At 37.1% G+C, this 24,861-nt stretch overlaps 1 protein-coding gene and 1 long non-coding RNA gene across 20 annotated transcripts in view; both read left to right on the top strand.

Annotated features, from left to right (window-relative positions):
- Window positions 1–11,282, top strand: part of LOC129629845 (uncharacterized) — a 98,076-nt gene extending 86,794 nt beyond the window's left edge. Inside the window, exon 2 of the long non-coding RNA XR_008703346.1 lies at window positions 9,998–11,282. This is a non-coding gene — a long non-coding RNA (uncharacterized LOC129629845). The remainder of the gene's footprint in view (window positions 1–9,997) is intronic.
- A 640-nt stretch (window positions 11,283–11,922) lies between these two features.
- Window positions 11,923–24,861, top strand: part of LOC129629692 (protein FAM170A-like) — a 362,499-nt gene continuing 349,560 nt past the window's right edge. For 4 of the 19 annotated variants that reach the window (XM_055549906.1, XM_055549932.1, XM_055549924.1 and 1 more), the window contains exons 1-2: window positions 11,929–12,600; window positions 13,418–13,482. The gene's annotated coding sequence lies outside the window, so the exon portion shown is untranslated. Of the gene's footprint in view, window positions 12,601–13,072; window positions 13,264–13,417; window positions 13,721–13,824; window positions 14,081–24,861 lie in introns of those variants that run through there. The other 15 variants (XM_055549945.1, XM_055549960.1, XM_055549955.1 and 12 more) reach the window with 9 other exon arrangements.

Genomic DNA, 24,861 nt, shown 5'->3' with positions numbered 1-24,861 from the left:
GACTTTAATTATGATATTTAATTGTATCATTTATATAGAAGTAATAATTTTTTTTTTCAAAAGGTTGACAAAATTATCCACAGTCTAAGGTAAGCTTTTAAGATATATTTCTGAAAGTCTTTTATGATATACATATATTGAAATAATTGTAAATATCTCATTAATATCTTATAGCGTTACCACATTATAGTAACTTCACTATTATAAATAATATCTTTCAGAACACATAATTTCCAACATTATTAAAAACTATGTCATAAAATTGATTTCAACTGAATTAAATTAATTGGTAAAATAATTGAAAAACATCCTTTTCAAACTGATAGGATTCTACATAGATAAACACATGTGAAAAAAGAAATCTAAAGTTTAACATGATAACAAAGTGTTTTATGCTGTGTGGGTGCAGATATTCTTTGGATAGGAAAATTTCTATATTTTTATTTATATTTATTGCTAATTTTCTTAGAGAATTTCCCCATATTCAGTTGTCCAGTACTTATATATTATGGGCTTCTGTGGTAGCTCATCTGGTAAAGAATCCACCTGCAATTCAGGAGACCCCAGTTCGATTTGTGGGTTAGGAAGATACACTGGAGAAGGGATAGGCTACCAAACTCCAGTATTCTTGGGCTTCTCTGGTGGCTCAGCTGGTAAAGAATCTGCCTATGATGTGGGAGACCTGGGTTTGATCCCTGGGTTGGAAAGATCCCCTGGAGAAGGGAAAGGCTACACACTCCAGTATTCTTGCCTGGAGAATTCCATGGACAGAGGAGCCTGGCCGGCTACAGTAGGTGGGGTTGCAAAGACTTGGACACGACTGAGTGATTTTCATTAACACTATATATTATACATGAATTTTACAAAGTATGTCCTTATTTCAGAAGGTAAGGTTTGCATGGCTAGTTTACACACTAAATAAAGATTATATTTTTCTATGAAAAAAAAAAAACAAAACCATCTTAGCAAGTGGGCACTAATAATTTACTTACAATAAAGTGACCATTTGCTAAGATGTTGCCATGTCCTGTAAACATTTTAAGTATATGTTTAGCTTATTTATGTAAATAAGCTTATTTTATGTAAATCCTTATATAGGTATGTGCATTGTTCTTATGTAATTGCTTTTGAAGAAAAAAACGAAGATAACAGAACATAGTAATAGACAAAGCTAGACATGTGCTTGGGGCTATTCTGAATTTCAAAGCTTAACTCCTTAAGCTTGGAGTGGGGCCAATGAAACTGTCCATTTGGGACAACTTTCAATCATGGGTGTGTGACCATTGCAATTGCATAGGGCCATGTTTTCAGAAGCATCCTGCCCCCGCAATGTGCCCACATACCGCCTTAAGCTTGGGTTTAATGCTTTGCAGTCATTGTCTTGTAATTTTTATCTTTGAATTTGTGTTGCGTAAGTCAAGTCTGATAGGATAATAGAGAATGTTCTGGGGCTTGAAGCTTTCCCTCAGGTGTGGTTCTACATTCACCACCCACCAGGATGAGCTCCAGGCTACCCACTTGCTCCGACATGCCAAGATCATTGCCGCCCTTTGGCTTGGTGGAGGCCAAAACACTGGCAGCCATGTGATGTGCTCTTATTTGCAGGGCAAAGCTTGTGCAAGTCTGCATTCAACCTATCTCAGAAGAGCATGACAGTATATAGCACATGAAAGAAAGAAAGACTAGGGAGGAGAGGACAGAGCTTTTGTTCTTGCTTTTTGCACAAGGGACATTCATTCTATTTTTCACTGGACTCTGCATATTTTGGAACTAGACTTAGTAATTTAGAAATAGTATTATGGATGTCATGTCTGATACACTAGCTCAGATGAGAAGGGAAATTCTGAGGTGCATGATATTTTAGGGTATCGGGTATTTTAGAAAATGACATCTGGTCCTAAAGGCTTGAGTGTCGCCTCTCTAAACTGTTGCTTTGTCAGGCACACATGTACTTACTAAATATCCCCAGTAAGTCCAGCAGTACCTAGTTTGTTCAGTGTGTCCTGTTCATGGAATTACAGATTTCTTAGTCAGTATCTGCACTGCTCTGGGATATGAAAAACAGGAAAGCTATCAGAGAATCACACTTGTATTTTAGAAAATGCCATAGATAATTCATAAGAAGAAATTAGTTGTGCCAATGTAAAACATGATGCTGGAATTAGCAGTATGATTTTCTTCATATCAGAATAAACATTTTCAAGGTAATTTTCTCAGTATTCATAGTTTGTGAAGCATGAACTAAAATGTTATGCCAAACTAGCTAGATGTTTAATGAAACATAAAGATGACAATGAAGTACATCCATAACTGGCTTTTCCTAATTTAATTGCTTTAGACCAAGTTATATGTGTATCTGTGTAATAACTAAAACAATTCAACTTTTTATAACTTGGACCCAATACATGGGCAGAATATAAAGCGTACTACATGAGTGAGAGGAAATGTCACATAATGTTTTTAAAAGCCCACCTAGGTCTTTTTATCTATGTACTAGAATGCTTCATCTACATTCTCTTTCAAACAGGTAACACATTGCTTACCTATCTTTTGAGAAAAAGATTGCCTCAGAATTCTTATCATTAAAAGGTTTTTGAAACATTTTTTTTTGCACATATTAAAAAAAAAAACAAAACTCTGTCCAACTTCTTTTGCTATAGTGGCTTGTTCATTTTTATTAATTCTTTCTTAAAGAGTGTTATTTAATCTCATTCAAAATTCTCCCTTGCATCAGACTTTGTTATTGTAGGCATATCATGACTAAGACAACTCTGGCATCATCCAGAGGGGACTCAGGTGTTAGTTACATCTTCAGACTATAGGACAAGATGCAGGGGGTACACAGTTTTCCCTTAAACCTTCTCCTGACTATGCTTAGCCTTCTATACATCACAGAATATGGAAGCCAATTACATTTTTATAAATGCATGGATGAAAAAGAACCTCCATGTGTACAATACTCAGTACTGGTTTTATGCTCAACTGGACAGTCAGTCTCACATGACCCTAATAGGCCACACTTGACAATGGTTCCATTAGAAGGCTATAATGCAATAAACAAAGTGAATTAGTTGGGCACAATCAGGTGATTCTTTAACATGGCAGTTCCCACAAGTGTCTAGGGCTAAAGTCTTTCTCCAGCACTGTGAAATGACAGCTCAGGTATAAATATAAGATCATGGGTAAGGATGAGACCTATTCTAATATTTTCCATGTCCCAAATAGGAGTCGGTATCTTTTATAATAGCCCATAAGCAAAAAAATATCACCAGTTACAAAAATGTACCTCACTCAAATTCCACAAGGTATTTATAGTCATCCACAGGCCCCCCCAGACCAGATTCAGTTTACAAATCAGGGCTTATTTTTATGATAAGCAATGTAGCCTGATAATACAGCTGACATAGGTTTCCATGGAAACTAAGCTAGAAAGTTCTCTCAAGGTCATATTTCTTTTCATAAAGAAGGAAAAAATATTTTGCCATCCCTCCATTCATATTAGAAAACACAAATATTAGGAATTTGAATTACCAAACAGGCCTTATTCTCTGACTTAACAATGCAATAAAATTCAAAATGACAGCTATAGTGTAACTCAGAAAATTGAAAAAAGAATAATAAAATGATCTCAAGAAAAGTAGATAAGAAAAACTAATAAAAACAAAAACAAAATTAACAAAAATTATCAAACTATGAAAGAAGATTTGATTAAAAATAATTTGTTTTATTTTGAAAAGAATGTCAACATAATTATTTTTGCCAAATGTCTAAAAAGTTAGGACTGGGGTTAACAAAAATACTGGACTGGGTGGTCTAAACAACAAACATTTATTTCTCACAACCTGAGGCCAGGAATCCAAGATCAAGGCATCTGCAGGTTCAGAGTCTGGTGAAAGCCCAATTCCTGGTTACTACTTCTCCCTGTACTTCTTAAATGACAGAATTGGTGAGCGCTCTTTGTCGTCTTCTCTGTAAGAGTACTAATCCCGCTGTGGATCATAGAGGATATGAAACGAGTCGCCAGTCCAGGTTCGATGCACAATACTGGATGCTTGGGGCTGGTGCACTGGGACGACTTAGAGGGATGGTACGGGGAGGGAGGAGGGAGGAGGGTTCAGCATGGGGAACACGTGTATACCTGTGGTGGATTCATGTTGATATTTGGCAAAACCAATACAATATTGTAAAGTTAAAAAAAAAAAGTGTACTAATCCCATTTGTGAGGGTTCTGCCCTCATTACTTAGTCACCTCCAAAAGGCCACACCTCCGAATGGCATCAGATTGAGGATTAGGTTTCAATGTAATGAATTTTGGAGGAACACAACTACTCAGTCTATCATGCCACTGAAGATGAGGAAGAAAAAAATAAATGAGGAACTTTAGGAATCAGAAGGAAAAGCACTTAAAGAGTTTCTATGTTTCAGTGTAGGTAGAACAGTTAATTTTATAGAAAAACATAAATAACCAAAAGCCTCAAGAAACATTTTAAAAAACAATAACAAGAGAAGAAAACAAAAAGCAGTCAAGACTTTCCCATATTATAGGCATAATAATAAAAAAATTTTATGAACCACTTCTATCACTGACACTGTTTTAACATTTTACTAGAGATTCTAAACAAATGAAAAAAGACAAAAATAAAAACCACAAAAGTTCTAAACTTTGAAAAGAAGATGAAACAGTATTTATAGATGATATGATTACTTATCTTGATAATCCAAGGGGATTGGTGAAAACCTATTAGTTTCCCTGGTGGCTCTGCTGGTGAAGAATCCACCTGCAATGTGGGAGACCTGTGTTCCATTCCTGGGTTGAGAAGATCTCCTGGAGAAAGGAACCTCTACCCACTCCAGTATTCTGGCCTGGAGAATTCCATGGACTGTATAGTCCACGGGGTTGTGAAGAGTTGGAAATGACTGAGCGACTTTCATTTCACTTCACTTCATGTATTAGTACCAATAAGAGAAAGTAATTAAATTAGCTAGATATAAGGATATTTAAAAATTCAACATAGTCTTCTATACCAGTAATTAACACAAAATATTATTTAAGATATTCTATTAAAATAGAAACAACAGCTATATACTATGTAGGAATAAATTGAACAAGAAATGTTAAAGATGCCTATAAAGAAAATAGTACTGAGCAACCTAAACTGGAAGTCTAAATAGTTGTGATGATCCAATAAGTTCCTCCTATTAATACTTTAATATTGTAATAAAGATGTCAATTCTGCCCCAATTAGTTTATAAATCCCATGCTGACCCATAGAATTTTAAAATTTTGCTAAAAGAAAAAGACATCTGAATCTGAAATGTATACTGGAGATGACTAGTGTCCAGACATACATCATGTATGTATGTGAATTGTTTAACGATAACAATAGCATATCAAAATACAATAAGATTTAGATAATTCAGTAACCATAGTTAAAATAGTTGGCAATCCATTTGGAAAATATGAAGTTAGATTCATAAGTAATACTACAACAGACAAGTTAGATTCAACCAGGATGGACAATCTTTTTCTATAAAGGGTCAGATAGCAAATATTTCAGTCTATGTGGATCCTACTCTGTTTTACAAATAATCATCTCTATAGTGATAGTGATAGTGAATTTGGCTTCAGGTTGTAGTGCTGACCTTGATTTAGTCTCACCAGAGCCAGAATGTCCATACTTGGAAATTGGTTAGACCATCTACTTCATTAGGGGCTTCCCTGCTGACTCAGCGGTAAAGAGTCTGTCTGCAATGCAGGAGATACGGGTTCAATCCCTGGGTCCAGAAGATCCCTTGGAGAAGGAAATGTCAACCCACTCCAGTATTCTCACCTAGAGAATTCCATGAGCAGAAGAGCCTAGCAGGCCTACGGTCCATGGAGTTGTGACTTAGTGATTAGACCACCACTATCTATTTCATAGCTTGATATAATGATTAAATAATATGTGAAAGTATTTAGCTCTATGTTTAGATATAAGAGAAATCTAAGTTTTTATCTTCAATTTTCCATGCTTGGCCTAATATCTTCCCTAGAATAGGTACTTCATACATCTTTATTTGACTTTATCTTGCTGCTATGAGTTTAACAGTTTTGGGGAAATAAGACAGATTTTATTGAAATGACTTTGATCTCTTCATAGTTACTACTTAAAATTAAGCAGACTCATGAAACATGACACATTATCCCACAGTGTAAAATATTTTAAATTATATATATGTGTACACAATATATATTTATATATAAATGCTTATTTATTTTATAAAATATATTTTAGAATAGTACATATTTATATAAAATGTATGTATTATATTTAAGAAATATATAAGAAAGAATCATAAAAATTACAAGTTTCACATAGATATAGAAGCATGAGACACTTCTGTTTGGACAAAATTTTTGTAATATTTTCAATTTTTTCTTAGCATTATTTGCTGTCATTGACATTTTAAAGTCTTGTCCTTGCTGCATAGAAATGTTCTCAGTCACTTAAGATGCTACTTACATAAAGTAACTTGACATTTAATGACTCAAAGCCTAAAAATTTTAAAAAGAATGAAGCAATTAACCCACCAATCTGAAGAATGGATCAGAAAGCATTTCCATGAGCACTTCAATTTATTGATTATACAAGATTTTGGTATATGTTATTTATGCTTCATATTTCACTGCTGAGTAAATTTATTTAACTTGTATAATTGTGATGGTGTATTACATGTTTCCATATTTGAAGCAAACATAAAAAAAAGAGAATGCTGAGATTTAAAAATGTTTGTATTTTAAGACCTGTAATAATGAAAATTGATGAAAATTTTTAATTGGGAAATTATACACAAAATGTTGTTTGGGGTTTTCTTTAGTGGGAGGAAATATTTGAGTCTGAGATTAACAGATTGAATTGATATCTAATAGCATACAGTGAAAGGTCTGGATATTGGCAATGCATCTTCAAAACTCAGCAAGACTTAAATGTGTTCCTTAATACCCAATCTTAAAATCTAATTGAGGACTTAGACATGTACTAGTTATTCTAGTCAACTAAGCAACTTCACTTTCACTTTTCACTTTCATGCATTGGAGAAGGAAATGGCAACCCACTCCAGTGTTCTTGTCTGGAGAATCCCAGGGATGGGGAAGCCTGGTGGGCTGCCGTCTATGGGGTCACACAGAGTCGGACACTACTGAAGTGACTTAGCAGTAGCAGTAGCAGTTATTCTAGTACATGTCTAAGATTTTATTCTCTACTTAAAATGTATGATCACTTAGGGCTCAGAGGCAGTATCTGCTTCCATGAAAAACTTGGTGGAACAAGGAAAGTTTCATAATGTTTGCTCTTATCGTAAATAGGTAGAAAATGAATGAAACCCTGTCCCAATGAAGTAAGAAAGAATGAGTTATTTTTCTCTCTTCATTTTGCCACTAAAAAAGCATCTGCAACTGGAATTATTAGTTGTTGCTTTCAGCTGATGGCTTTGCCATTGCTTTCCTGTAAATGTCTGCCACATGCATCCCTCTTCCCTTGCATTGTACTTTCCACATTTCCTCCAGCCACTCTTTTCATCAGAATTCTCCAATCGTTCCTATTACATTTAAGGTAAAAATATTTTCACATAGAATAAAAAGACATTTTTGGCCCCTGCTAGCCTCATATTTTCTCCCTCCACTTCTATGCTATACAATATTAAAGGTACCACACTCTCCCCTGCTTCTGCACCTTGGCCCATGCAGTTCCCTCCATCTGCAATACTTACATTTCATAATAAATAGCAACATATCACTTTTGCAAACTCCAACCCATCCATCAAGTCTCAGTTCAAATGCCTTTTTCTGTAGGCTTCTACTTGCATGCTCCCATTCATTAAATATATTTTATGACACAACTCTTCTTTTACTATGACTATTACCTTTTGGTACTAATCTTTTTGAGGGCAGGAGATTACATTTTTGTATCTCTGATTCCTATAGCATATTTGATATACAATGGATGGTGAATACATATTTTAGAATGAACGATAGATTGTTTTACCAGTTTCAATAGGCTGTAATAAATAATGATATAGCCTACTAAGGAGTTCTATATCCCAGAGCTGCTGCTACTGCTAAGTCGCTTCAGTCGTGTCCGACTCTGTGTGACCCCATAGACGGCAGCCCACCAGGCTCCCCCGTCTCTGGGATTCTCCAGGCAAGAATACTGCAGTGGGTTGCCATTTCCTTCTCCAATGCATGAAAGTGAAAAGTGAGTGAAGTTGCTCAGTCATGTCCGACTCTTTGCGACCCATGGACTGCAGCCTACCAGGCTCCTCCATCCATGGGGTTTTCCAGGCAAGAGTACTGGAGTGGGGTGCCATCACCTTCTCCGATATCACAGAGCTATGACAATATAATTGGTACACTGACTTTTGTCTTGGTCCCAAGTACATGAATTATGTTCCTATATATTTGTAGAAAGTCACCTTTGTGTATTTTGCATACTTTTAATAGTAAAACTGAAAGTTTAATTATTGTAAACTGTTGCTAATACATTAGTAATTATTTGAATGCTAATTGCCTCTATATAAGCAAAAGAAAAACATATATAAAGGATTTATATTTCTAGGCGATACAAAATGACACAGGCAGATACAAGCCATGTTACACGGAGTACAGGTTAGGCCGGTTCAGTCCAGCCTTCTCCACTCCTCTGTACTGATACAGTCTCGCATCATCTTAAACAACTACATGACGAAAGCTTGTTTTCTATGATTTCTCTTTCATAAAACGCCTTTAATGATGAGCCAGATTAAGTCCTCAACACACATTTACTAATAATGTTGGGTGACTTCTTTAGTTTTAATCTTAGAGTTGAGTGAGAGCATTATTTTTTTCATTTTGATTATTTAAATTATTTCATTGTGGAACTGTATCTTGGTAGTTGAGAGTAAAAATGAAAATAATTCTAATTCATCCAATAGAATGGTAATGATTAAGGGTCTCTCACAGAAGAACTAAAAGATTTATGCTGTTGTCTATATGTATGTCTGTGTATTGGAGAAAATATCTTGAACATGGGCCTCACCTACCCTCAAATGAAAAGGTTTAAAACAGGGGGGTCTCAGATGGATTTAAGGGATTAAAAATACACTTAAAACCATTACTCTGTGTCTCTGAGATTTCTAATAATTTGCTATTCAATTATGGCCCAAGATTTATTTTAATAACTTTTGGGATCTATTATAATAAATTATTGCAGAAATATTCTCTATTACATCATAATGTAAAGAGAAGACCATACTTGCTCGACATTAGTGGTGCTGAGCCTGTTTGATGTCAGGAGGGCAGGGTGAAAATTATAGCTAGGTTTTATTTTCTAATGTTTTCAGAAAAATTTATTCATTAATTACAAATGTGGATATACGTTATTTTAAGGTGCTAATTTGAAGGTACCATAGATTCTAAAGAAAGGCTAGTTCTTGGGCAGTTGTGGTATATCATGAAAGAGGGTGTCTTTTGGCAGTTTGATAATATATTTAGACTATATAAATTCAATGAAACATTACATAGGGCAAAATGTTTTGAAAATACTGTTTGGTAATTGAAAATGAAGGTCCTACCTTAATAGGTCTGATTTCTTGATTAACTCTTTTTTGAGGGTGATGCATGTTGAAAAGTTTATTGTCTTTAAATTTATGAACTATTTTGAGAACTTTGTACAAGTGGACAAATTTATCCTAAGTTTTAAAAACTGTCAGAGGTAAGAGATCTTTTAATTGAAATATAAACATGGTGCTACTAAATTTTGATGACTGTTATCAAATATTGTTTTTATATATAAGATTTAAATGGAATTTATGTTCAAAATATGATTATACTTTTAAAGTAAAATCCTTAATAATTCAAAGAACTTTAAATTGCATATTACTAACAAATTATTTCTTCACTTTAAATAATTTTTATATGCTTTATTAAACTATACTTGCTATTTAAACTGATATTTTGTCTTTTGTTTTCTTTTTCTGACAGCTCCTTCAGGTTGGAAGGAACACCTTTATTTGGAGGCATGTCAGTTCATTTTTCTCACTTCAGATTCATCACTATGACTTCTTGAGGCCAGATCTAATTTTGAAATAACCAGAAAACTGTCCATCTTGGAGCAGCAAACCCCTCAACTTGGAGCACAAATGATCACTGATATGGTCTGCTTAAAACTATCTGCCTCTAGTCTGACAGCCATGAGCAGAGCCCTGGGGGCAAAAAAAAAAAAAAAAAAAAGCCACAGCCTTAAATGTCTTCACTCAGAAATTACCAAGAAGATTAAAAAAAAAAAAGAAATGAAAAAGACTAAATAAGCAAGCCTACAAAAAACCAAAAAGCAAACAAACAAAATTCATCTCACTTTATCATTGAAATTATCCCCAGATGTGAACCTCCCAAAGTTTATATTTAGTAATTAAGCCAGTAAATTATAAATTGATGTAACATTTGGGAAGGTGAAAGTATAGAAATAGGTGTCTATAGCTAGAATTACTCAGCATTTCAAAATATGTAAACAAAACAAAAACATACACAACAAAAACTGAACAGAGGAATATTGCCGCAATGAACAGTATAAGGACAGAATGTTGTTGTTTGCAAAGAGAGAGGACATTTGTCATCTTGTGTACACCTTCAAAGCCATAATGGTGTAAGAGTATTGTTGTCAATTGCTTGAAAAGTTTCTGCATTCGATCCTTCACTCCATACTGGTTGAGAGAGGGGAGGTCAGTTCTTACTGATTACTTCCCAATGCACTTCTACTATTTGCACTGTCACTTCCATTCAGGGTAATGATGTGTGCTGTTATTTGCACAGATGGTCCCATGAGTTTTGAGACCACAACAAACAGTTTCTTGCAGGAGTCCAAAAAGGAAACATGTAAGAATTCTCCAGGCATTGATTTCTCTTTCTTCTATAAAAAAAATTAGTTATAAAAAAATGGACTTGTCTCAGATTAAAGAACTACAGAATAATAATGAAAAAGCATCAGGGTGGTTGAATGAATGAAAAAGGGATCAAAAATTGTTTTTTGTTTTTTTTTTTAGTGAGGATCATTTTATATCATTAACAGTGAAGAAGTCAAATACAGTGAACTGTACACTAAACATCTGTGTTGAACATCTATTTGTTCTCTTACTTAACAAAATCATTTGTAATTTGTATTTGACATATAAGAGATTTTTATAGCCATTTATCTATGCCTCATGGGGAAATGTACTACACAAACAGCATTTTCAGTTTATTTTTCTAAATAAATGTGTTGTTTGTATTATTTGTAGTTGCTCATTTGATTTGCTTTTCATTACCTGGAAGATAAGTTTTCTTTGGTCATAGGTAAGCTTTTGTCATACAAATTCAGAACTTCTGGAATACTAAAATTTCAAATATTTTGTGGTATAAAATTGTGTTTTCTATTCCCTAAACTCTGAAGAAGAATTGATATATTTTTCATCAGAACTTTCTTGTCAAGGGTTATTTTTTAATATTCTAGTTATGCTATCTGAAGTTAGTTTTAAAATACTGAGGACATTGCTGGAAAAGAAAAAAAATTAATTATTTTATCAATAAGGATGTCCTATAAATTGTCTTCTTGAAATTCTGCTCTAAAAGAAGATAATTTATGTATATGTGTGTATATATATTTATATAGGCCATTAATCATATCTAATGAGTCCTCAGTCAGAGATCTGCTGAGAACTTCCATCATTGTATGTAAAAATGACTAGGCAATTATACTGGAGCAAAAACAGTGTTCTTATCAACAAGGGCTCATTGAGTGCCCACAAAGTTCTCATCCTTACTTGCAACTCATCAGCTGGAGCCTGTATTTATGATCATTGCTATCACCAGTAAGTAGTGTGCAGCTCCCACAAATTATTCTTTTTTTTAATTGGAATATAATTGATAAAATTATGTGAATTTCAGGTATACATTATAATGATTTGATATCTGTGTATACTGCAAAATAATTACTGCAATAAGTCTAGGTAACATCTGTCAGCACACATAGTTATTTCTTGTGATGGGAACTTGCAAGACCCCTTCTCCTAGCTACTTTTAAATATGCAATAGAGTATTATTAACTATGGATATGTCTGGGATGCTCTGGAGAGTGGAAGACATAGCACCGGTCCTCTGAGGTCTTTGGAAAGGATTACACTCAAACCTTAGATGAGTCTTTTGTGAGAGACTCTCAGAAAACCTGCTAGTAAACGAACAGGGTCGTTTCATAGAAAGACTGATCTCCTGTTTCTGTTGCCTTTTGCTGTGCCCTGTGGGCGGTAGCCCTTTAAGAACTCCTTTTCCCTTGATTGAAATCCTGTGGGACCCACAAGCATAAGCCCCATTGGCCACCAGAGCCAAGGCAATGTAGAAGTGTTCTCTGGTACCAGGCAGAAAACTTGGGTTGTTTGGCAAGGAGATAAGTTCTTTTAGGGGACACACCAGGGAGCTGGAGCAAGGCAGAGGGAGAGCACAAAGACTGCCTGTATAACTGTCTTCGTACAGACCTCCCCCACCCAGGCCCTTCCTAGGTGGTAAGCTGTGCTTTGGACCAGAAGTCTGCCCCTCAAGCCAAAGCTCCAGGAGAGGTAAGTAGGCCTTTTCCTCAGAAAGACTGGTCTTTGATTCTGGTCTCTGTGCAGTGCCCGAGGGTGGTGGTTGGCCAAGAAATGGTTCTCTGGTTGAGCCCAGGATCATATATCCCCCTGGCCTCCAGAGCCAAGCAATTAAGGGATGTCCCCTGAGCGGCCACCCACCCCACCCCTCCCCAAACTGGGGGCACTAGATGTGTGTTAAACTCCCCTCTGAGAGGTATTTATGTTTAGGAGAAAGGCATAGAGAGAGTGTAGAAGGCACCACAGTGAAAAAAGAAAAAGAAAAAAGCTTAGAATTAGGGGGAAAAAAAAAAAAAAGGTGTCTGCTATAGGTAAAGGGAGGCAGGGGGTGGAGCATGTAAGTGGCTCCAGCTGGGGAAAAAACACCAAAGCAGAATGTTGGAGAGGACCCAGAAAGCAATGCTTAAAAAAAAAAAAAAAAAAAAAAAAAAGATGGTGCCCACTGGACAGAGCAACAGAGCAAGGAAGAGGGACTGTCGAAGGCAGTGCCACCAGCCAGCAGGTCCCTGGATGTGAACTCAATTAGATGCCTGCCCCTCAGGCTGATGCTTTAAGATTAGCAAGCAAGGCTGGAGTCTTGTTCACTGAAATCTGAAGTTTCTGGGTTGGCAGCCTGTGCATTGAGCCCTTGGTCAGGTGAGTCAAATGAGCCATTTAAAAGCATTTCTTAGTTTGTAGTAGTCTTGTGGAGGTGGGTTCTTAAAGTTAGATGTTTTAGGGACTTGTTTCTCAGCTGCAGGTCTTAAAAGTTGAGGTGCTCAATGTGGGGTTCAAACCCTTTGTTCCACAGGGAGAAAAGCTCCTGATTGAATTCGGTCCAGATTGTGGGTCTCTGCCCTATGGGTGGCGTTTATGGTGAGATTGTGTTCCACCCTCTCCCACCAGCTTCACTGTGGGCTTTCTCTTATTAGCCTATGGAAATGAGTTGCTTGATTTTTAGCTTTTCTTCAGAGGAAGTTTTTCAATATGTAGCTACAGATTCGGTGTGTTTGTGGAAAGAGATGAGTCCAAGAGCCTCCTGGGACTCCTGCATCACCATCTTGTACTGGAACCCCCAACAACCACAGACAAATTATGTTTAACAATTAAAAGAGTAGGTGTTTATTCCCAAAGTATGTTCTGAAACTAAATTTTCATTATATTGTTCTTCACACTTAAATTGATTTACTCTCTGCAATCTCTCTTGGTAATACTTAGAGTATCCTGTAACATAATGAAGAAAATTAGTTGTCACGCACGATTTCAACTCCTGAAAATGAAGACATTGTACATGAGAATAATCCAGCTAAGAATCAGATTGCCAGTTCTTGTGAATGTGAGGCACTAAAGTATAGATACCTGGACTCTTTCAAAGTCTTTTAAAATACATGCTGATTGCTTTGAGCTGTGAATTAAAACTGTAAATAGAAAGCTACTCTCCAAACATCTAACATTAAAATCCATTAAGAATGAATGATAAAAATTATAGTTCTTCATTTTGTGAGTATTCTTAATAGTACACAGTGATATATCTGCTCTAGTCTATGGAGAACCTCTAAAAGATTTTACAAAGATGTGACATAACCAGGAGTGCTATTTAGCAGGATAACTGGTAGTAATTTATAAAGGGAATGAGGCTAGGGAATATGGGGCACAGACCAGAAAAAAGTCCAAAATTTTCCTTGAATTAAATTTATTTATTCTCTTCAACTTAGGTTTACTTTCCAAGTAATTTCACTTGTCTTTCACTGGATCTTCTTTCATCCTCTTCAAGAGGATAGCTTTGCTGTTTTCACAATTCAGTATTAATTTTGCAAAATCTATTAACAATCTTCAGTTCCATTGAAAAGTACAACTTATACATACTTTTAGAGTTGAGAATATCAGTGTAGGTAATCTCTGCTTCCTTGCAGTTGCTTTTAGAGTACAGGTGTATTACATTTGCATGCACCTCTCTCCTTGCTGGCCCCACTTCATGTAATTATCAGATTTATTAACATAGATAAGAAATTCTCTTTATTTACTAAGTGTTCACTCTGGAACATGAATTGTGTTGAGCACTAGGAAAAAACAGATTACCAAAAAAGATGCAGATGATATTTTAATGGAATTTAAAATCTAGTTGGAGAGAAATATATTGAACATGTAATTTCACCAGTTAACAAAAAAAAGTACAGCTATACTAAGTTCTATGCAGAAAGGTATGCAATATGTCCAGACCATGTATCCAGTGGATCTTACTCAGTGAGGGAAGTAAACTTAGGAATAATATCTGAAGGGTGACTAAATTGGTAAAGGGGGCAAAATCATGGGCAAAGCAGTGCAAAGGGGCATAAAAATAGGATGTCAGACCACCTGAACACAATTAGCTTGGAACAAAGGGTAAAAAAGGGTAGCACAGGAAAAACTGGTGGAATAGAAGCCAGATCTTACCTAGTAAAGCAGAAAACAAACATCATGAAAGGTAAAAATAGTAAGTATATGGAAGTCATAGCATATGTATCTGCTGTAACAAATGTGGGTTTAATTCCTGAAAAGACTAAAGCTGATCCTACTCCTTCCCTGCCATACAAAGGTTTTATTTCTACTCCCAAACAAAATAACACATACAGTTGCACAATAGAACAATGGTTAAAGTATGTCTCAGTTCAGTTCAGTTGCTCAGTCCTGTCTGACTCTTTGCGACCCCATGAATCACAGCATGCCAGGCCTCCCTGTCCATCACCAACTCCCGGGGTTCACTCAAACTCATGTCCATCGAGTCAGTAATGCCATCCAGCCATCTCATCCTCTGTCGTCCCCTTCTCCTCCTGCCACCAATCCCTCCCAGCATCAGAGTCTTTTCCGATGAGTCAACTTTTTGCATGAGGTGGCCAAAGCACTGGAGTTTCAGCTTTAGCATCATTCCTTCCAAAGAACACCCAGGACTGATATCCTTTAGAATGGACTGGCTAACTGAATGCAAACCAGCATGATTAATAAAAAGGTCACTTCCTCCTTAAGAAAACTTGCTAAAATGTGTTCACACAATATTTTGGTATATTTGTTCTTGTTCCAACTGGCCACACCAGCATAAGGAGGTAAGGAATGTAGTCCCTTGGGTGGGCACATTGCCACCTTAAACTTGGTAATGGGACATTACAGAGGCTGGGGAGAATGAATGAGAGTGTACACAACTGTCTGATTCTGCCACAAGACATTAGAAATGTACCAATTCATCACGCCATGAATTGAGTGTTGGAGATTTTGTTTTGTTTATTTTTTTTTAAATGTGTTTATTTCATTTTTGGCTGTGCTGGGTCTTTGCTGAGCATGGACATTCTCTTGCGGTGAGCGGTGTCTACTCTTTATTTAGATTCTTGAACTTCTCCTTGCGGTACCTTCTCTTGTGGAGCACAGGCTCTAAAATTCCTAGGCTTCAGTAGTTGTGGCTTGTGGACCTAGTTGTTCAGAGGCATGTAGGATCCTCTCAGACCAGAGACTGAGCCCATGTCCCCTGCATTGGCAGGTGGATTCTTAACCACTAGATCACCAGGGAAGCCTTAAGTGTTGGAGATATTAGTCACTATAGTGAAGTCGCTCAATCATGTCCGACTCTTTGTGACCCCATGGACTGTAGCCTATCAGGCCCCTCCGTCCATGGGATTTTCCAGGCAAGAGTGCTGGGGTGGATTGCCATTTCCTTCTCCAGGGGATCTCCAGGAATCGAACCCGGGTCTCCTGCATTGCAGGCAGAGGCTTTACCGTCTGAGCCACCAGGGAAGCCCAAATTATATGCAAAACTTAGGAAATAAAATTTTCAACCCATCTCCAAGAGCAAAATAACAGTTGAGTCATAGCCTGTGAACATTTAATTTTTTTTTAATGAATTCTACTATACTCATGTCTATTCCTTTCTGTAAACATATACCCAAGATTGGTAATGATATGGAAAAACCTCTATACGTCTCCTGTTGGGAACATCTCATCACACTGATTGTGATTGTGGTCCGGAAGATAATGTGCATTTATAGATGATATAAGAGATTTGACTTTGGAGATTTTTACACTTCATTGTTGTATTCTAATGTGTTGGTTAGTACAATTAATCAGTACCTCATTTGTGCACACCTTAGGGTGTTTTATCAGTTGTTTTTTGGAAAAAGGGAACATTGGAATTTGAGGTCTCAAATCTTTTTTCTTAATAGGCACCAGAGTTTGGGGGACTCGTTAATTTATGCTGATTCTAAGAAAGCATTTTCTCTTTTTTGGTTTGAGCATAGCTAAAGAGATGTTTTTTCATTGGTTCTGAGTTGTGTCCAACTCTTGGAGACTCCATGGACTGCCTGCTCCTCTGTCCATGCCAAGCTCCTCTTGTCCTGCCAAGCTCCTCTGTCCATGAAATTCTCCAGGCAAGAATATTGGAGTGAGTTACCATTTCCCTTCTCCAGGGGCTCTTCCCAACCCAGGAATCAAACCTGGGTCTCCCGCATTGCAGGCAGATTCTTTACTGTCTGAACCACCAGGGAAGCCCTAAAGAGATGTTTATTCATTGATTGTGGTGACAAGATTCAGATATTTCAAAGGCTTTAATAGAGGAAATCAATACACCATAAAATTAAAAAGTAAATATTTAAGAAAGTAGATTTATGGGTTTCCATATAAAATGTAGGTCCCCATAGATGTGTACACTTCCCTAACAAGTCAGAGACATTTTAGGTCCTGTGCCAGTTACGAATGCATGCAATAACAGCTATTAATAAATGTATTTGAGATAATTTGACATTTAGAGGTGAAAAATGGAGAAGGCAATGGCACCCCACTCCAGTACTCTTGCCTGGAGAATCCCATGGACAGAGGAGCCTGGTGGGCTGCAGTCCATGGGGTCGTGAAGAGTTGGACATGACTGAGTGACTTCACTTTCACTTTTCACTTTCATGCATTGGAGAAGGAAATGGCAACCCACTCCAGTGTTTTTGCCTGGAGAATCCCAGGGACTGGGGAGCCTGGTGGGCTGCCGTCTATGGGGTTGCACAGAGTCGGACACGACTGAAGTGACTTAGCACCAGCAGCAGCAGCAGAGGTGAAAAATAGAGCACATTATGGTATGCAGTGTCATCTGTTACTGAGAGGGTAGTCCACATTTTACAAGTTATGGCAGTCTTTTTAATCATAAAATAAAGCTAATCTGTAAGTGACAATTTAACCAACCACAGTGAGCTTTCTACAACATGGAAACATGTGCTCTGTTAGCTCCCTTCACTTTTTCTGAGGAAGTATTTAAACATCTGAAAAGTGCTTTTTACTTAATGTACAGATTGAATAGTCAATTTGCCAACCTGATATATTTTTCTGAATCATTTTTTGTTCCTATATTGAATGCAAATAAAACATAGAGTATGTTTTATAGTCTCTGTTTGTCATAATTTATTTATTTTTGACAGTGCTGGGTCTTTGTTGCTGCACAGGCTTTTTCTCTAGTTGCAGAGAGGGGGCTACTCTCTAGTTGTAGTGCTCAGGCTTCTCATTGTTGTGGCTTCCTTTGTTGCAGAGAACAGGCTCTAGGCACATGGGCTTTAGTGGTTGCAGGACATGGGCTCAGTAGTTGTGGTTCCCGGGTTCTAGAGCACATGCTCAGTAGTCAGGAGTTGCGGCACATGGGCTTGTTTGCCTGGTGGCATGTGGAATCTTCCCAGATCAGGAATGGAACTCATGTTTCCTGCATTGGCTGGCAGAGTCTTTACCACTGAGCCACCAGGGGAGCCCCTAGAGTAACTTTTTAATGAAACATGAAAATAAGGCTGCACAAGTGAATATCATTTAGTGCATTAACAATTTCTTTGGAAGATTATCAGGAAGGAAATATGCAATATGTCACCATAACCTAAGGAAATACTCTTTTTTTTTAATTGAAGTATAGTTGATCTACAATATTTTACTGCTCTCTACTCCAGTGTTCTTGCCTGGAGAATCCCAGGGATGGGGGAGCCTGGTGGGCTGCCATCTATGGGGTTGCACAGAGTCGGACACGACTGAAGCAACTTAGCAGCAGCAGCAGCAGCTGTACAGCAAAGTGACTCAGTTTTACACACATGCACTTTTCAAAATGATTTTCCATTATGGTTTATCCCAGGAGACTGGACATAGTTACCTGTGCTATACAGTAGGACCTTATTTATCCTTTCTAAATGTAATAGTTTGCATCTACCAACCTCAAATTCCCAGTCTATCACTCTCCCTCCCCTTCCCCACCTTGGCAACCACAAGTCTAATTTCTACATCTGTGAGTCTGTTTCTGTTTGGTAGATAGGTTCATTTGTGCTATATTTTAAATTCCACGTGTAAGTGATATCATATGGGATTTGGCTTTCTGACTTGCTTAAGTTAGTTTGATAAGATCTAGTTGCTTTCATGTTGCTGCAAATTGCATTATTTTATTCATTATTTATGGCTGAGTAGTATTCTGTTGTGTGTGTGTGTGTACACCACATCTTCTTTATCCATTCATCTGTTGATGGACATTTAGGTTGTTTCCATATTTTGGCTATTGGGGATAATGCTGTTATGAACAAAGGGGTGCATGCATCTTTCTGAATTATAGTTTTTTCCATGTATATGCCAGGACTGGGATTGCTGGATCATATGGTAATTCTAATTTTAGTTTTCTGAGGAACTTCCATATTGTTTTCCACAGTGGCTGCACCAATTTATATTCCTACCAATGGCGTAGGAGGTTTCCCTTTGCTCAGCACTCTTTGTGGTATTTGTTATGTGTAGACTTTTTGATGACTGTCATTCTGACTGGTGTGAGGTGGTACCTCTGGGATTTTGATATACATTACAGTAACATTCTTAACACTTTAATTTTGAATACTTAGAAATTGAGGGAAAGGAACTTAGGTATAAAATGAGGAAGTATACAGTTTTCACTTTATTTTAAAATATATTTATAATTGGAAGGAATGATGCTAAAGCTGAAACTCCAGTACTTTGGCCACCTCATGCAAAGCGTTGACTCATTGGAAAAGCCACTGATGCTGGGAGGGATTGGGGGCAGGAGGAGAAGGGGACGACAGAGGATGAGATGGCTGGATGGCATCACTGACTTGATGGACGTGAGTCTCAGTGAACTCCGGGAGTTGGTGATGGACAGGAAGGCCTGGCGTGCTGCGATTCATGGGGTCGCAAAGAGTCAGACACGACTGAGCGACTGATCTGATCTGATCTGATCTGATTACCATAAAAATGATCTGTATAAAATTTCCCACTTACTACCATTTGCCCACCCCCATCCAGTCTCCAAAGGGACCACTGTAACCTTTGGCATAGATACCTATACCAATAGAGAAATACTTTATTGATGTGCATATTGGTATGAGTATATATGTGATTTCTATGAATGGCATCATAATTTATATAATGTTTTACAGCCTGAACTTGTACTATTCAAGAATAAATCTTAAAGATCTTTCCACATTGCTGTTTGTATCTCCTGGTAATTCCCTATGCAGTTTTAATTATTCACTTCTTTGTGTTTACATGTTTAGTTTACTTGTTTTTTGCTCTTGTAATCAGTTCTTCATGCAGCACCAGTTGAAGGTGATTTTCTGTGCACATGTACACACTCTAAGGTGGAAATTGAAATTCATTTTTTTCTTTGAACACACATGGCCAATATTATAGCATTTCAAATTTTATTATTATTTGGTAGTAGTAATAGTGGTATGTGAGGTCTCTTTCATATCAGGAAATTCTACTCAATTAAAAGGAAATGAAACTAGAAGAACATAAGAACTAGATTTGAAAGATAATAGGAGATTTCACTGGAAAAGTGCCATTTGGTGGAGTAATTATTACTTTCCAAAAGTAGATGCAGGCATTCGTTTAGGAAACATGAAGACAGGAAATAAATACATTTCAAAAAGCAAAACATGCTCCTTAATTATGCTTACAAAACATTGAAAGCTACTATGTTTGTTAAATGTGTGGTTTCAATGTTGAGTTAATCTTTCATCTTCCTTTTAAAGATGCCATTAAAATTTTCTGAAATGATATTATGTTTTTGAGATAAAATAGTTGTTCAGTTATAGTATAAAATGGAAGATGTATTTTTCTGCATGATAATTTATGAAAACTGTTTTAGTCATGAAATTGCCTCCTTTAGAAATCATCATTTACAGAAGGAAAGTACATATAGTAATTAAGGAAGACCAAACAGTTGACCTAAAACAAGCTGACTATCAGTTATTCCTCCAGCAAAGATGGGTTGATTTGGATTCAGAAGAGAATTGCGAGGTCTGCAAACTTCGTGAGCCGTGTGCAGGTCCCTCCATGGCAACGGAAGAAGAATGCTTTCTTAGAGAGGAAGGGGAAGTTGGGAGGGCTGTAGAAAACAGGGTGCATGTCTCTTTATTGGTTAAGTTCTTGCCAGAAAAGAAAAAAATATTTTCTTCTTCCTCTTGTGAGAGCTTCCCCTTCTGGTATCCTGTGCGTGCATACTCAGTCATGTCTAACTCTTTGAGACCCTATGGACTATAGCCCATAAAGCGTTTCTGTCCATGGGATTCTCCAGGCAAGAATACTGGGTTGGGTTGCCATTTCCTTCTCCAGAGAATCTTCCCGACCCAGGGATTGAACAGACATCTCCTGCATTGGCAGGCAGATTCTTTACCACTGAGCCACTTGGGAAGCCCTCTGGTCTCCCAAGTGTATCTAATTGAGGCATCTGTATTTAATTGAGGGTTTTTTTTTTGTTTTTTTTTTTTTTTTTTTGTGTTTGTTTTATACAAAACTCACATATCCACTTAGGTAGCCTAACACTTCTTTTAGATGAAAATAGAGTGAAGTAAGCCAGAAAGAAAAACACCAATACAGTATACTAACGCATATATATGGAATTTAGAAAGATGGTAACAATAACCCTGTGTACGAGACAGCAAAAGAGACACTGATGTATAGAACAGTCTTTTGGACTCTGTGGGAGAGGGAGAGGGAGCGGGTGGGATGATTTAGGAGAATGGCATTGAAACATGTAAAATATCATGTATGAAATGAATTGCCAGTCCAGGTTCGATGCACGATACTGGATGCTTGGGGCTGGTGCACTGGGACGACCCAGAGGGATGGTATGGGGAGGGAGGAGGGAGGAGGGTTCAGGATGGGGAACACATGTATACCTGTGGCAGATTCATTTTGATATTTGGCAAAACTAATGCAATTATATAAAATTTAAAAATAAAAAAAATTAAAAAAAAAGAAAATATATAATGTATTTGAACTTCAAATGTCAGAAGATTCTATTTGTACATTTACATTATTAATGTTCTGTATTAGTGTCCTCCCAAATAATAACACCATAGGTAGGTATTAAAATTATCATGAACAATTAATAGATGGTTGAGAATAAAACCATCTAATTTTCTCAGTTAAAAATGCACCCTAACCACCCTTTCCCCACCAAAAAGAAAGGAAAAACAAAGTTTCTTTTCTAAATTCCTAAACTCCTCCATCAAAGAAGAAAGCCATTAGAGAGTAGACAAAGAGGCATAGTGAAATAAAAGTGGTCTTTGCCAATAGATTTTCCTTTGCATATCTTTTTTTCTCCAGCATGTGTGATATAATCTGAACACTCAAATGCTTTCTTGAGTAAAATAATGCAATTTTACTGAGAAAATCAAAACAACTGGAACAAGCAAGAACCAAAAGAAAGCAGCAAGAAAAGGGTTTCTTTCAAACAAAATTTGAAAAGCAGCCTCTTTTTTTGTGTGTGTGAGGAGGCTCTTTGAGATTTAAATCTTTCACAGTAGAAAAGATCTGCCAAAGTTACCTACTAGAGATACTGGGCTTCCATTGTGGCTCAGCTGGTAAAGAATCCGCCTGCAGTGTGGAAGACCTGGGTTTGATCCCTAGGTTGGGAGGATCCCCCGAAGAAGGGAAAGGCTACCCACTCCAATATTCTGGCCTGGAGAATTCCATGGACAGTACAGTCCATGGGGGCATAGAGAGTCAGACATGACTGAGCAACTTTCACTTTTCACTTTCACTAGAGATTCTGGCTGAGATAATCTAGATATTAAATTACTGAAAGACACCCTAAGGTATTCCCTTTCAGTCTCTTCTGGAAGCAGTTATCCCAACTTTTGAGAAATTACTTCTTGAGTCTTCTTATAATCCAAAACTTTTAGGCCATCTGTACTTTCTCCTGCAGAGCCATGATCCTTGAATTTACGATACATCCATTTTAATATCTTGCTGTTATCTACTTCACTCGTTCAACTAATATTGAGTGGATATTATGTCCCGCGTTTTCATTGCTTCAGTGTAAAATTTAACTTGGAACTCTCTGTAAGTCCAGGCAAAACTGAAAAGGAGAGCCACATACTTTGTAGAAAGAGGAAGACAAACTGTCAAGAAATTAAATAAAAGCTGAGAGCTTTTCATGGAAGTACTGTGCATTTCAGTAAGAGGAGTTTTGTGAGTTAGTAGGCTAATGCAATCTGTTTATTATTTTTCCAAGTCCAAACATTGGAATAACTGGAGGACTCAGTGTGTAAGCCTGTCTTCTGTATAAGCCAAACTTAAGTTGCTTGGGAGTTCCCAGATCCTCTGGATTTGTTTTGTCACCCTGAATAACCTCACTCTTATCTCCTTCAGATTGTGGGAAAAACCAGCTCCTTTCCAGAGTCTCTGTGAAGTGTGTGTTTCTACTCACTCCCCGCTGCTCCCCTTGCCCATGGTCACTGATCTGTCTGCATCTTGTCCCCTGGACCTGATATTCTTTACAGCTTTTCTCCTCAGACTGAACACTACACCTCTTCTGTTCTTGCCAAAGCACAAGCAGCACAAGACTTTCCAAGTCTACAATGTTTTACGAAAACTAAGGAGAGATGGTGGAGAATTTTAGTCTAGCTCAAGTGCCAGCACTCATTTTACTTTATAATTTATATGATAGTAACCTAAAATTTCACATTTGATATTGCACAAGGGGAGATTTCTCTTTGATTAGATCCCACTTTTCTTTTTCCTTCCTTATCCAAATTACAGCCATCTTCTCAGCCAATTCTGTTTAGACCTTTATTCTCCCCTTCTAGCTGCCTTCAACCCCCTTATTGTCACTTTATGATATACAGCAGTTGACCATTAGGACCCTTCTTGAGATATTTTCTTCAATAAAGACCATCTCTACCAAGCTTCCTACTAAAATTTAGAAGTTAAGAGAGTACTCATTAACCCAAAGAGATTTTTAGGAACCTGGTTGGATTGCAGCAGAAATATTTTTTATATGTTCAGAATAACTCCTCAGAAGTTGTGGAACTGGGAGTAATGATTTTGTTGCCACTGTTCTGTTTCATTTGTGTGTTTTCTTCCAATTACATTAGCACACAAATAAATAGATTTTTATAAATGAATGTGTGACCTCTTATGGTAAGATGATTAACATGCACATTAACCTTACTTTTGTTTTTAATTCCTGTGTTTTATTTGAGAAAACAATGTATTTGAATATCTGTTGTTCTGTTCATATTAATGGCTAAAATTCCAACATTTACTAGGAGTGACAAAGACACAGTAACAGAAGGTTTACACAATTAAATGAGTAGAAGAAATTTGAGAGAATATAGTATGTTTAATTACTTGAGAAGTATATTAATTTTAGAAGAAACAAATCTTTTAGAATTTCAAGAAGACAGACTACCAGAATTAATTAATGGATTCAAAAAATATTTAATCACTGTTTACTAGGCCAAGGTACTATTCTTAGAACTGGCATATAATAAATAATACATAGGAAAAGGCAGTGTTTGCATTCTGATGGAAATAGGCAGATCAGTTCAGTCAGTCCAGTTCAGTCACTCAGTTGTGTCTGACTCTTCGTGACCCCATGAATCGCAGCAAGCCAGGCCTCCCTGTCCATCACCAACTCCCAGAGTTCATCCAGACTCTCATCCATAGAGTCAGTGATGCCATCCAGCCATCTCATCCTCTGTCGTCCCCTTCTCCTCCTGCCCCCAATTCCTCCCAGCATCAGAGTCTTTTCCAATGAGTCAACTCTTCGCATGAGGTGGCCAAAGTACTGGAGTTTCAGCTTCAGCATCATTCCTTCCAAAGAAATCCCAGGACTGATCTCCTTCAGAATGGACTGGTTGGATCTCCTTGCAGTCCAAGGGACTCTCAAGAGTCTTCTCCAACACCACAGTTCAAAAGCATCAATTCTTCGGCGCTCAGCCTTCTTCACAGTCCAACTCTCACATCCATACATGACCACAGGAAAAACCA

Source organism: Bubalus kerabau, chromosome 1 (genome assembly GCF_029407905.1).
Source record: "Bubalus kerabau isolate K-KA32 ecotype Philippines breed swamp buffalo chromosome 1, PCC_UOA_SB_1v2, whole genome shotgun sequence".
Classification (NCBI taxonomy): Eukaryota; Metazoa; Chordata; class Mammalia; order Artiodactyla; family Bovidae; genus Bubalus; species Bubalus kerabau.
Note: the sequence above shows the minus strand (reverse complement) of the source record. Positions and strands in the feature narration are given on the sequence as shown.